The sequence below is a fragment of the Microtus oregoni genome, unplaced genomic scaffold (assembly GCF_018167655.1).
Source record: "Microtus oregoni isolate MIOR12 unplaced genomic scaffold, Mior012 000091F_ref0000469, whole genome shotgun sequence".
Lineage (NCBI taxonomy): Eukaryota > Metazoa > Chordata > Mammalia > Rodentia > Cricetidae > Microtus > Microtus oregoni.
The window spans coordinates 3,059,483-3,072,756 of NW_024544600.1; the positions used below are offsets into that span (position 1 = coordinate 3,059,483).

Here is a 13,274-nt window from a genome sequence, read left to right on the forward strand (position 1 = left end):
TCTCTCTCTCTCTCTCTCTCTCTCTCTCTCTTTCTTTCTTTCTTATGGTTTTTCGAGACAGGGTTTCTCTGTGAAACAGTTATGACTTGTCCTGGAACTAACTTTGTAGACCAGGCTATCCTGACAGAGACAGGGTTTCTCTGTAGCTTTGGAGCCTGTCCTAATAGACCAGGCTGGCCACAAACTCACAGAGAGCCACCTGCCTCTGCCTCCCGAGTTCTGGTATTAAAGGCATGTATCACCACCACCTGGCATTTTTTATTTTTTATTTTTTTGTGGTTTTTCGAGACAGGGTTTCTCTGTGGTTTTGGAGCCTGTCCTGGAACTAGCTCTTGTAGACCAGGCTGGTCTCGAACTCACAGAGATCCGCCTGCCTCTGCCTCCCGAGTGCTGGGATTAAAGGCGTGCGCCACCACCGCCCGGCCACCTGGCATTTTTTAAATTACTATTTTTTTTAAATTTATGTGTGTGAGAGTTTGTGTAAGTCTATGCCACATGTGTGGCTCACAAATGCCTGGAGAGGGCGTTAGATCTCTTAGAACTGGAATGAGCTCCTACGTAGGTTCTGGGAACTGAACTTGGGTCCTTGGAAGAGCAGCAAGTGTTCCTAACTGCTGAGCCATCTCTCCAGCTCCAGATCCTGTCTTTCTGATGGCAAAGTCCATTTAGTGAGAGAGAGCTTACTGTGTGTGTCTTTGCACATAAGATCTTTCTAAAACTCCGCAATAACATCATGAGGTGGGCACTATTAGGAACCTGCCGCGCACCCCCACGGATTAGAGAACGCTAGGATTCCCAACTCGACCTGAACTGCACTTGTCTGACCCAGAGCCCCTAACCACTGCCCTGTCCCACCTCTCTTCATTGAACAGCCTAGTGGGGTTCAATTCGGGGAGGTTATTCACAGACTCAAAGGGAATCATGACAAGATACCAGCTATATTAGGCTGAGAATGCTCTTGGGTAAAGTGCTAAGGTCACCTGAGCTGGGGAGTGGGGACTGGGCTCAGAGGCTTCCAGGAAAGGGTGGTCATCTCCCCTCCCCACCCACCTTTTCCCCCCCCGCTGCTGTTGGCCCCCAGAGGTTATCTGCTGGGGATGCAAGGTCAGTAGACTCCCTGACCTTACCCCAGTCCTACTAGCCTGGACTGTGGCTGAGACAAAGGATAAAGCAGAGGAGGGACAGCTGGAGAGTGTGCCCTGAGACTCAGGGTGCTGTGCATCCTGGTAAATGTGTGCTGGGAACCTGAGCTAAGACTCCTTATAGGAAATCTTCCCTTCCCTCTTCTAAGGGCTAAGGGAGGGGAGGCATTGGAAGGGGCTAAAGAGCTGTTGCCTCCTCTGTGGAGAGAGACAGAGAAGACAAGATGGGGGCAGAAAGCGCCTAGCTGAGAGGCGGTCTGGACACTGGGGCCAGGCAGAGAGGTGCCACACTCTGAGTGAGAAGAGATAGGACCAGAGTCAAAGAGGCCAGATGGAAAGACAAGATGAAAGAGAGAAGGGACACATATGGACCCATCTGTCCGGTGTACCCAGGAATGGGGGTACAGCTCCCTGTTCCCACCTCTCCTGAAAAAGGGCCTCAGGCTGAAGCAGATAGAAGGGGTGCATCCATGATAGGGGTTCAGCCTCTGAAAGAGCAGGTAGAGGCTTCAGTCTAGCCTGTATCTGTTCACATGGGTGAGGGGGGAGCACACAGACACAGCTCCCAGAGTCCCCTCTCCACCCTCTGGCTCTGGATGGACGATGCATGCCTTTCAGAACCCTTTTTCTTTTTGTGGACCCCTCAGCCGCTGCTCTCAGAAAGACCCTCTGCTTGCAGAGGATGAGAGGGAACGGGGTCAAAGGCCACAGCATACAGAGGAGAGAGTTGTCTCCCAAAAGGCCAGGGAAGATGGCCTCTCCCAAAGGGGTTTCTGGAGGAGAAACTTCTAGGCCTGTTCCTAACTTTAGTTGGTCATGGAGACTCCCTCAGCAAACACTTAATGAGCCCAATTACACTTGGCATTTCCCCCATGGCTGCCAACAGCCACCCTGCAGCTTTTCCAGTCAGGCCCCAGGCCCTGGCCCTGAGAAGGGGGCCTGGCTAGCAGGTCAACCTCAGCTGGTCCCTGCCCATCTGGGCTTTGGTTTCCTGTTCTTTAAGGAGAGAGAACTAGGCTGAACTTGATCTCTTGGGACCTTTACAGGCAGAGCTACAGTGGTAAATCAGCAGGAGCAGCTGTGTGGAGGGGCGGCCAGGCCAGGCCGTGGGACCCCACCTTAGCTGCATGAAGGGAGCTTCTGAGTGGGTGAGTGCTCATCACATCAAGGCACAGAAGAAATCTGCCTGCCACCACTCCACCATGCCTCAGGACGCTTGGCAGGTTTTGCAGGCTCAGAGTGGAAGAGGCAAGTGACCTGGGCTAGGTCTCCACCCCCACACCCAGAACTGTCACACAGAGTCAGGGTGAGGACCCAAACAGACCATCTCCGTCACTCTTGTGGCTATGAGCAACGTGGCAGCAGGCCACCCTACCGTGGACTCAGTTACACAAGGAAGTTTCTAGAAGAGGAAAAGCCTCCAATTAATTGCTCCTGTCCGAGGGGAGCCAGAGCCCCTTCAGTGAGCTGAGGAACTGTTATGAAGCTTTGTAACCTCTCTGCCATCTCAGCCACCTCCCTACTGCCGTCTTCCAGGGTGAGCAAAGAAAACAGCTCTTGAGCACAGGCAGTCAGTGGTACCTGGCCAAGCTGGCTGGGACCCAGGGAGCCAATGGAAGCTTCTGTCTAGCCTGTACTGTTCGCATGGAGCTGAGGGGTGGGATGGAGGGAGCACTGGGGCTCAGCTCCCAGGGTTCCCTCTCCACCACTCTGGACAGTTGATAAATGCATTTCACAACCCTGGGTTTCAGTGGGGTTCTCAGCCACCATTTGCCTGTGAGGTCCTCTGCCTGCCCAGCCAGAGAATGGGTTAGGAAGGGACCAAAGGTCATAGCATATAGGATAGAGGGTCATCTCATGACTCAGACCCCACAGGAGCCAGAGGCCCCCCACCTAAGAGGACCGAGATGGGTGGTCTGAGCAAGGCTCAGCCCTGCTAGCCCCCCAGTCCGGTGCAGCAGGAAGCTTGGGATTGGCCCCAGGAAGCAGAGGCCAGGCCTGAGGTTCCTCAGAGCAAATGCCAGACAGTCATGTCTGTCTCCTATCTCAAGTAATGACAACAGAGCCTGTTTCCTCTCTGGGGACTTCTGGGTGCTTAGAATTGGGACTGAGCTGGCCAAGAGTTTTGGAAAGTCAAGATGCCATCCAGCTCCGAGGAAAGGTGAGAGGGCAGAGGAGGGGAGGGAGTGTGATGTACGGGTAAGATCACAGCCCCTATCTCCCCATGCCCTGCCCTGTCCTCACTCCTTGGTGTCTGGGTGCTCCAGGGAACCCCCTCCTTCCTGAAAGCCCAAAAGATAGGGGCTTCCTCTCCTAAGCCTTAAGTCCCACAACCCACTCTTAGGAAGTAAGGAAGTCCTTCTTACTATCTCACTACTATCTAACCTGCATTTCTCCGTGCATGGTCCTCAATAGCAATTCTGAGTAACTACCTCTAATATAGGGGAAGGGAGTGCTAGACTCAGTACCTCTTTCTTCCCTCTGCTGCCTGGAAAAGCCTATGAGACCTAACTTATGGGAGTAGGTGCATGCCCTATGCCCGCTCCCGAGCATCCCTGAGCCTGCATCCCTGGGCCTGCATCCCGGCAGAGCTTGCACTGATCCTATCTCTTCTCCTAGCCCTACTCCTTAAAGCACCCAGAAAAATGGCACCCCAAAGCCCACCCTCTGCCCACCACAGCCCCACCAATCAACACTCCCAAAGTCAGAGGGTCCTGGGAGGAGGAGGGCCTGGAGGATCCAGGGATGACTTCAGAAGAGGGGTGGGGGTAGATCAAACTAGGAAGATATCCTCTTTGTTGAAGACGAGGCCCTGGGCTTGGTGGAGGGGATAGCACAAAAAAGTCGTTGATGCCCAGGAAGGTCACAGGTAGAGGCAGGTGACAGAAGTGCTCCTTGTGCCCTCAAAAACAAACAAACAAAAAACAGGACTTCACCCCCTTTCCCCCATTTCAGAGCCCTCCTGGAGGCCGCTGAACTCGCGGGATTCTCTGAACTCCTGAGAAAAAGGAGTGGAGCCCGGGTTCCCAAAGGCAAATCTCTAGCTGTCAAACGGATCCCAGCCTCCCTGGCCATCGCTGCAGCTATAAGTCCTCCCTGCCATCACCACCCAGGCTGTCCCCGTCTTAACCTCAGCTTCAGGGTAAGTAGAATATCCCTAAGTCACAAGGCAGGGCAGGGACTTAACTGCTGCCCCAAACCCCACCAAGTCACCCTGCTGAGCTTGCCCCTCCACCCCACCCCCCACACCTCCCCTCAGTCAGTCTGTGCAGGGAACCGGGAGTCTGTGTCCCCCGCCTACCTGAACAGGGCCAGGGACGCACCCCGCTGAGCGGCACCAGGGCAATTGTGATCTCAGTTGCAGCTGGCCAGTCCCTGTCCCGCGCCTCCTCTGAGCCCGTCCCTGAAAGACCTGCTGCTACAGAGTAGTTGCCAGGAGCCTCCCCAGTCCTGCTCTGGAGAACGCGGCAGAGAGGGGTTTGTTCTCCTGGCTGAAGAGCTGGGCCAGGGCAGTGGACCCACCCTCCCTCCTCCTAGACCTTTTTGTTTTGGGAAGTGGCAGACACCGCCACTCAAGACACACTCCTACATGCCAGGAGACATCCACTCTGCCCAGACTGGCTGAGTCCCCACTTCACAGCAGAGCAGGAAAGATCCGGGTCCAGAGTAACTCAGGAAGTGAACACCAGAACCTTCAGACTGGCCTAGGACTGTCCAGAGATGAGGGGAAGGAGAGATTGTTGGGGAGGCTACAGCCAGAGAGAGAATCTGTGGGGTGGGAGCTGGTGTCATGACCTCCGGTTAGCCCTGCCGCTAGGCATTGGAGAAGTAATCACCAGAGAAGAAAGCAAAAGCCAAAGAAAAGGGTCACAGGTGGCTTTGGCATGCTGCCCACCCCTTCTTGACCTGAGGTGAACCTTAAGTGAACAGGCCACCTAAAGAGAAAGTACCATAGAGCCATGGGGATGACTGGCCCACCAGACAGGGCACTGGACTGCCACCCAGGCTCCTAGCCCATTTTGACCTTCGACTCTACCCACTGAGTCCAGCCCCAGGGCCTTTGTTGTTCATCAGCCTGGAATATTCTTTTGACCATCACTATCCACTTGTCACTGAGTTCTCAGCTCAAATGTCACCTCCCATGCCCCTTTCCCCAGCTCCTTTCTGCACTGCCTCAGCCAGCTCCTGCATCTCCCAGGTGACCGCACTTTTGCTTGAACACTTACCTGTCTCCCCCACGGAGGCAGGACCTTTATTTCCCAGGTATCTAAGACACCACCCCAGAGTCTGATAAACAGTCAGAAGATTCTCCATGAAGAGTAGCAAAGGGACAACTTTGTACCCACTTTAAAGCCCACGCATGTTAGACAGGTGGATGGTGTGGTACATGGGTTACATCTCAATAAGACAGTTGCCTGTTTTTTAAAAAAGTAAACCCGGGAAAGGGATGGCAGCCACGATCCACCCTGTATCCACTAGGCCTCACGGGACACTCATCCTCCCTCTAGAACCACCTGCACTGCCTTCCTGTGGTCCACACCCACGTCTGTCAGTAGCAAATGCAGTTGCTCAGACTTGGAAGAGACCTCAGAGGTCACCCTGTCCCGTTCACACCAGCCCTGACCAGTTACCCTCTGTCCTTAGTTTGCACAAACCCCTGAAAGAGACCCCAGGACCCCACAGAGTGCCGCTGTCCTATTGCTGGCTAGCTCATCTCTGGGGGAGGCAGCCTTTTTTCCAGTGACACCCACAAACTAGCCCTCCATCTGTCCCACGTGACACAAAACACGCCACTCTGCTTTACGTAGAGATCTGGGCAGCAGCCTTTTCCATGGAGGTCCCTTCTCCCAGCATGCAGCCTCCCCTCCGTGTGCTACTCTCGATGTGGCCTCCTCCTCCAGGAAGCCCTCAAAGATATGGCTCCCAGAGTACCCATCGCATCGTATGGTTGCCTTCTGAAGCCCCACGCTGGCTCCCCACTACTCAGATGGTGCCTCTCCCCCCAGCCAAGGTAACATGAGGCTTAATGTCCTGTCTAGTATCTGACCCATTATCCCAGTTCCATCCCCCCCCCCCCCCGACATAACACTGAACAAATCTCCTGCCTCAACCCCATCCTCTATTAATGATACCGTCCCTCAACTCTCCTGCAGTCTAGAAAGCGCTGAGGGCCTGTGAAATCCCCAGACTTGCTTCTGTAGGGTGCAGCTGTAGGTGACCAGTCTCCACGTTTCACCCCCTAACGAGTGATTCCCTTTTTTTAATTTTTGAGCTGCTTGGAATCAAATCCACAGCTTCACGCACGCTTGGCAAAGCATCCTCTGCCGAGCTAGGGCACAGTCCAAAGCTCTTTCTGGGTAGATGAGCAGCACACCATGTGTTTACGCTGCTGGCCTTCCCATCTGCCGGGCCTGCAGCGTCACTCAGCAGGGCCACAGGTGCCAGCTCAGGGCACCACAAAGACGTGGCTTCGCCTAGATACTCAGTCATAAAACATATCCCTAAAAGCAACCCTGTCCGTTGAAAAAAACATGGCCCTCTGTGGCTGGCCTTGTCTTCCAGACCCTTCCTGCAGCTTTAGCAACCCATTGACTGATGATCCCCAGAAGGCCAGAGAGACTCTCGCTCTGCAGATATGAATGCAGGGGCTGAGAGGTTAACTTACCCTGTCCTAGGTCACACAGCAATAGAGAAGTGGAGTTGGGGTCTGAACCCCATCTGACTGGTTCCAGAGTCTAGGCCATTTCTTTTCTCTATGCTAAGGTCCTTCTAAGGGCCTGTTCTAATGTGCTGGGTGACTTTTGCCCTATAAAGGTGGGATGGGGCCAGGCGTGGTGGTGACATGTCTGAGAGCCCTGCCCTCTGGAGACGGAGGAAGGAGGAACATGAGTGTGAGGCCAGCCTCGGCTACAGAGCCAGTTTTAGTCTAGCCTGGACTACATTAAAAACGAAACCAAATGAAATGGGTGGGGTAAGGAGGAAAGAAAAGGAAGCCCTCTGTGTAATTGTGGCACCAGATGGATGGAGTTGGCTCTCCCCTGCCCATCTTCCACTTGCCCAGTGAGGGATCCAGTCCCCCTAGCTCTTGTTCTCCTCCAGCCAGAAAAAAATGACCCATGGTCTAAATAAAGCCACCAAGTCTCCAGTTTGGCCATCCTGGGACTCGTCACTGCCAGCTTCATCCCAGCTCCTCTTCCTCTCTCTGCGTCCGTGCGGGAATCCCCAGGCGCTGGTCAGCACACACATTTACAGAATGAACGAAATGACTCACAGTGGGTCTGAGAAAAACAGACCGGGTACCTTGCTCTGGCTGCGTGAGCCTGCGCAAATCACCTCCCTCTCTGGACTTGTAAAACAAGGCAGTGAGCAATGCATCACCACAGCGTTAGTTGCTGTGAGATCATCTTTGCAGAGTCCTGGACAAAGCAGATGCCCAGTTAACAGCATGGGCATCACCAATTAGGCCTGCCTGGTGCCTGCCATGGAGATGGGAATGCGGAGGCTGGAGGGGTTTATACTATCACCCAGCTTGGACATGGCCCCAGAGAACAGAGGGCACTGTAGCGCCTAACTACAGTGCTGTGCCCCTTGCCCCTCACTGAGAACCTTCCCTGAGAGCTCAACAAATGTAATTTCTCGTTTTCCTTCCTTTTGAGTCAGGGCCTCATGCGGCTGAGGATGACCCTGAGCTTCTGATCCTCCTGCCTCTACTTCCTGGGTGCTGGGATTACAGGCATGGGCCACCATGCCCAGTTTAATTGGTGTTGGAGATTTCACTCAAGGCTTTGTGTATGTACGCTCAGCAAGCCCTCTACCAACTCAGCTACATCTCTAGCCCCTCAGGAAATGTAATCTTGGCTATGAGTATATGCAACTGTTATAATAATTGTCCATTATAATAGCAGTGAGAACTCTGCGGGGAGCAGAGCCCCGGCCATGGGGATCAGGCCAAGAGCCTCAGCCCTCTCCAGATATGCCTCCATTTTGCCCATTGCTCACATTGGGTCAGATTGCACTAAGGCATTAGCTCTGGGTCCATGGGTTCTAGAGGGAACCCCGATCTTGGGTCTGCATCCTACCCTATCCAGCCTGGGTTCTTTATGCTCTACCGGAGGGACAGAGCCACCAGCCCCTCCCCCGCTCCTAAAATAGCTCTGAGCCACCATGTGGCCCGGGCGGCTCCTCATCAGCTGCAAATCCCCCTGAAATCAAATCCCCATCCTGCCCCAAGCAGGATGGCACCACTTCCTGCTACCACTGAGTTAAGCGCTGGCTCGGGCTCCCCCGATTGGAAACCGGGACAGTTGTCCTTCACAGTGACCGGGACAATCATAAATCCCCAAATAATGAGACAGGCGCTGGGAACACAGAATCAGACAGGGTGCTAATTGGGAGAATTCTGAGCAAGGATGCCTTGGGGACAACAGCTGGCCTCAGTTTCCCATCCAGAATGTTGGGATGCGGCCGCAGAATGGCCTCCGAGTCCCTGACTGGGTGGTTTCTAGCCTCTCCCATCAGCCTCCCAGCCAGGTGAACTGGCAGCGCCAATCTGAAACATTCTATAGCTCAGCATAGAAGAGAATCCGGGCCCCCACCCCACCCCATCCAGGTCTCAAATCGGAAAGCCTGACTCATTTCCAGCACTGTCTGGTAATTGTGTCTTGGAGCTAAAGAACAAATAGATCCTTCCCAGCATGCAGAGGGGCAAGGAGGCAGATTGCCCAGGACAGACACGGAGCTTGCTCCTCCTGTGAGATCCCTAATGCATTCTTGGATGAACCCAGGGAGGCCCTTGGTGTGCAGCAAGCAGGCAGAGATTATCACATTATATGTTCAAAGGCTTTGCCCACGAAGGAGTACAGCAGCTGAAACTGTGACTCCCCAGTTCTACCACCCCCTTTTCCCAGGCCTTGGCCACAGGTGCTGCATATACACTGGGCAGGGATAGAGGCAGGGGGATGGACAGGATGGCCTCTCTAGGACTAAGCCCTTTGGAGTTGATGAGAGGGGGGGCACATGTAGAGAGGGGTGTGTCTCGGGGTGTCATTTGAGGGATTCACATGGTGTAACTGAATCAGGCAGATACATTTGTGTTACAACTTGGTCACTTATTAGCCACGAGGTTGGGAACGTGTCCCTTCTCAGCAATGGAAATGACAACACCAAGCACCCTGCAAACTGTAGGGTCCCGTCCATGAGAAGGACAGAATCGTTAGTTACAGCAGAAGCAAGCGAGCAGGAATTAGACCTCAGAAAGAACTTCCTCAGAGCTGTGCTTTAGAAACCAATGGCTCAAAAGTCATAGGAAAATAAGCAGGCCTAGGTAGAATGCCAGAAAGCCCCAGGGTCCCCTCTCCAAGCAATGTCTAGGCTGAGGCCCTCCCCCACTTGTCCATTATCTTGCACCCCAAAGCTGCCAACCTACCCTCAATCTTTCCCAAACTGGAGTCTATTCCTACTTGAACGTTTGACCTCCTCACTCAGCTTGGCAGAGCTGTCTGGGAGTATGCAGAGAGGCCAAAGCTGGAGAAAAGAAGGCTGGAGAGTTTGGATAATCACGAACCAGCAGAGGCAGCCACCTCCTCCTCCATGTGAGCAGCACTAACAGCCCTCTAGGAGGTTGTCAGATCATGGGAGGACTTCATGGGAGTTACTACTACCTGGAAGGGAACACAGAGACCAAAGGTTGGGCTCCTCCTGGGACAACCTTGGCTCCCTTCCTCTTTCTTCAAGAGAGGCATTCAGAAGATGCCCACAGGAGTGCTGACCACAAGCCAGGGCCAACCCTACGGAAATTAAGATCTCGAGGCTCCTGACCCACCCTTTATTTCCTGTACCTTTCGTTTAATGAGTTAACTGTACGGGATCCTCCCACCAAGTCCATCCCATGAACCTATAGTTGGTCCTTGATGGGAGACACAACGTAACCCATCCTAACTCAGGATGGAAGAGAGGGAGCTGAAGGTGATGCCGAGGGTTGAAGGAGGGTTGAAGCCAGTGGCAACATGGGATGACCAGAATCCCATCTGGTCAACCAAGGAGCAGCTGACCACATCCACATATCCTCTTCAGGTGACCTGTGGCATAGACCACTAAAAATCTGTCTTTCTTCTCTTTCTTTCTTCCCAAGCAGGGTCATATTTTGTAGCCCTGTCTGGCTTAGAACCGGCTGTGTAGAACAGAGATGCTAATAGAGAAAGCTGGCTGAGCCCCAAGCTTGGCTTTTGGTGTCCTCATCCACCTGCCCCAGTGACATTGCTTGTTCTTGTTACTTCCAAGGTTACCCGTCCCCATCTCCCCGAATCCCACCCGGCTGTCATCTCAACCTGGGAAGATCTACTCACCACACTCCCAGGCTGTCTTCCATCTCTAGGCTAGGCAGTGACACTCCCCGCCCCACCACGGCATGCTTTGTGTTCCAATGGACGTTAGCCTTTAGGGAACGGGGTCAGCTTGTTCCCAGCACATGGCCCCAGCTGGGCACCCCTCGGGGCATAACTTAACCTTGATTAAGGAAGGTATCCAGTCTAGATCAGTTTCTCCCTGGGACAGCTTCCTCGGCAGGGCCCTCGACAGCAGGGTTGTGACAGGGTTCCTCCTGATTTCTGTTCGATCTTACCCTGGATTTCCACTGCTCCCAAGAAGTGTGAATTCCAACCTCTTACTGTCCCTTGGCGTGAGGACAATGTGCAACTATATACATTAAGGTACACATGGTTCGGGAGACACCCTCCCTTTGAAGGACCCACATCTTTTGAGGAACCTGGCCTAAGGATGCCTACCTTGCTTTCCAGAAGCAAGAGTATGTAACTATAGGACCTGAGTTCAGATCTTGCCTCTAAGGTTCAGTTTCCCCTATGGGTAATATAAGGATAAAATCAATAATACTCACTTAGTGGGTCTTTATTAGGGATCAAATGAGTCCATATCTTTAAAGTGCTTGGGAAAGTTATCGTGTGTAAAAACGCACATGATAACGTTATGTGTATGTGGCTAAAAAATACTTAACGATTGTTCGGTCAACAAGTAGTGCTGGCTTTGTGCCAGGTCTGGGAAGCTGGGGTCTAGATCCCCATCTTACAGGTGAGGAAGTAACATGGCCTCTGGGACACTGAAATTTCAGGTGAGTGTCACCTCGAGGTTTCTCCCTTCCAGTACTTACAGGCCACTTCCTCACTCCTCAGGCGCATGGCCTAGTCCAGGTGGGCACAGTGCCCCACACTGACAGAGGCCCCTTTGTACCCTTGCCCAGGTCACACCCTGAGCTCCAAGCCACAGCAGGACAAGCGCCCTGTGTCTGAGTCTGTGTTCAGGGCCAGGTCTGTGGCCAGTGGTTGCTCCAGCCACGTGAATCTGGATGGGTGGGGTCCTGTATCCCCTCCCCAGCAGGCATCCAGGGGCAGACACCCTGGGCATTGGTTCCTACTCTGCACAAACCATGGGGGTCAGACTCTTGCTTCTGAGTTGTTTTTAATATCTGGAGGAAAGGAGGTGTGGGAGGCCATGATAGGATCCGGGGGGGGGGGGGCGGTGGTGTACTACCTTTTCTGTCTCGTGAAATCTCCAATCCTCTTATTCCTCCTACCTGAATGGAGAACAGTGACCGCCATACCTGGTTGCTCTGTCTGTACCCCCCTCTTCCTCCTCCTAAATATTCTGCACACATAGGCAGACCATGGAGTAGGGGGAAGCTAAGAGGTGGATCACCTACCTAGCATAGGAAGGCCCTGGGTTCTAGCCTCAGCACTAAATAAATAAATAAATAAATAAAAGCTCCAAGCACATCATGTTTATAAGCACTCAGGAGGCCAGTGAGATGACCTAGGCTCACAACCACCTATAACTCCAGCTCCGGTGGATCCAAAGTCCTCTTCTGGCCTCTCCAGACCCCTGCATACATGTGGCATTAAACCCACATAGATGCATATGCACACATATAAATAAAAATAACCTTCAAAATAATAAAATACATCTGCTTTTCTAAAAAAAATACTCATAATGTTTTTAAGCTTACAATTTTGCACTGGGCCACATCTCATAGCTGTCCATGGCCTCATGTGACCTACAGACCTTAGGTTGGATGGCTGGGTCCTTCTGAGCCTCTTTCAAATCCTTCTCTCTTCTCTCAGCACCCCTCTCACCCTGCCCCTCCCACAGATTAACCAAGTTATAAATACTACTTGTGGACTAAAAATATTCCTGGTAGAAGTAACAGTGAGATGACCAGAAACGGGCTAGGAGAAAATTCACTCTTGACTGAAACGGACAAAACAATGTAATCTTGATCAGGGGTCTTGTTTCACTTTCTAATCTTCTCAAACTGCACAGGATTACCTAGTCACACACACAATGGCAGAGCCTGGTGCTGAAAGCCTGCAGCTCCCAGACTGATGGGCAGATCAAATCCCGGGGCAACATGCACAAGGAATTGATGCTGATAAAAAGAGTTTTAGTTGAAACGAAAATGGAACGAGCCGGGCAGTGGTGGCGCACGCCTTTAATCCCAGCACTCGGGAGGCAGAGGCAGGCGGATCTCTGTGAGTTCGAGGTCAGCCTGGTCTACAGAGTGAGTTCCAGGACTGGTTCCATAGCTACAGAGAAGCCCTGTTTCAAAAAACCAAATAAATAAAATGGAATGAAAAGCATGGACACCTATTTGTTTCACTGTAGGACATTTATTTGTTCCTCCATAGGGAGGGAAACTGAAAAAAAAAATTCTCATCAAGGGAATGAAGTTGGGTGAATCGAGTTCAAAGTGGAAAGTGTCTCCCCAAAAGTGCCCAGCATTGGCATGTTTAAAATGATTTAAACATGATTTAAAATGTTTGTATTCAAAACATCCTTGGGGTTAAAATATCCAGGTCAAAATAGTCAGCGTTCACACCATCTATTTCCATACGTCTCTCATCTCCATCTGAGGGATACTCCAACCACACTAGGGTCTTTCTGTCCCTGGACCCTATCATGCCTCCCCCTCCCTCCCCAGACAAACCTGGACTTTTGCCTTGAGCACTCTTTAGCTCTGGACTCTTCCATCCTCCTAATTTGCATCTCCCCTGTGAGAAGCTTCCTCACAGCCCTCTCTAAAATGGGTTTTCTGTCTTGTCTCCTTTAGATGTGTGTGTGTGTGTG

General features: G+C 52.4%; 1 protein-coding gene across 1 annotated transcript in view; it reads right to left on the reverse strand.

Moving 5' to 3' along the window:
* The window catches only part of Znf385c (zinc finger protein 385C), a 49,410-nt gene that overhangs the window by 28,836 nt on the left and 7,300 nt on the right, over positions 1–13,274 (reverse strand). The window lies entirely within an intron of this gene.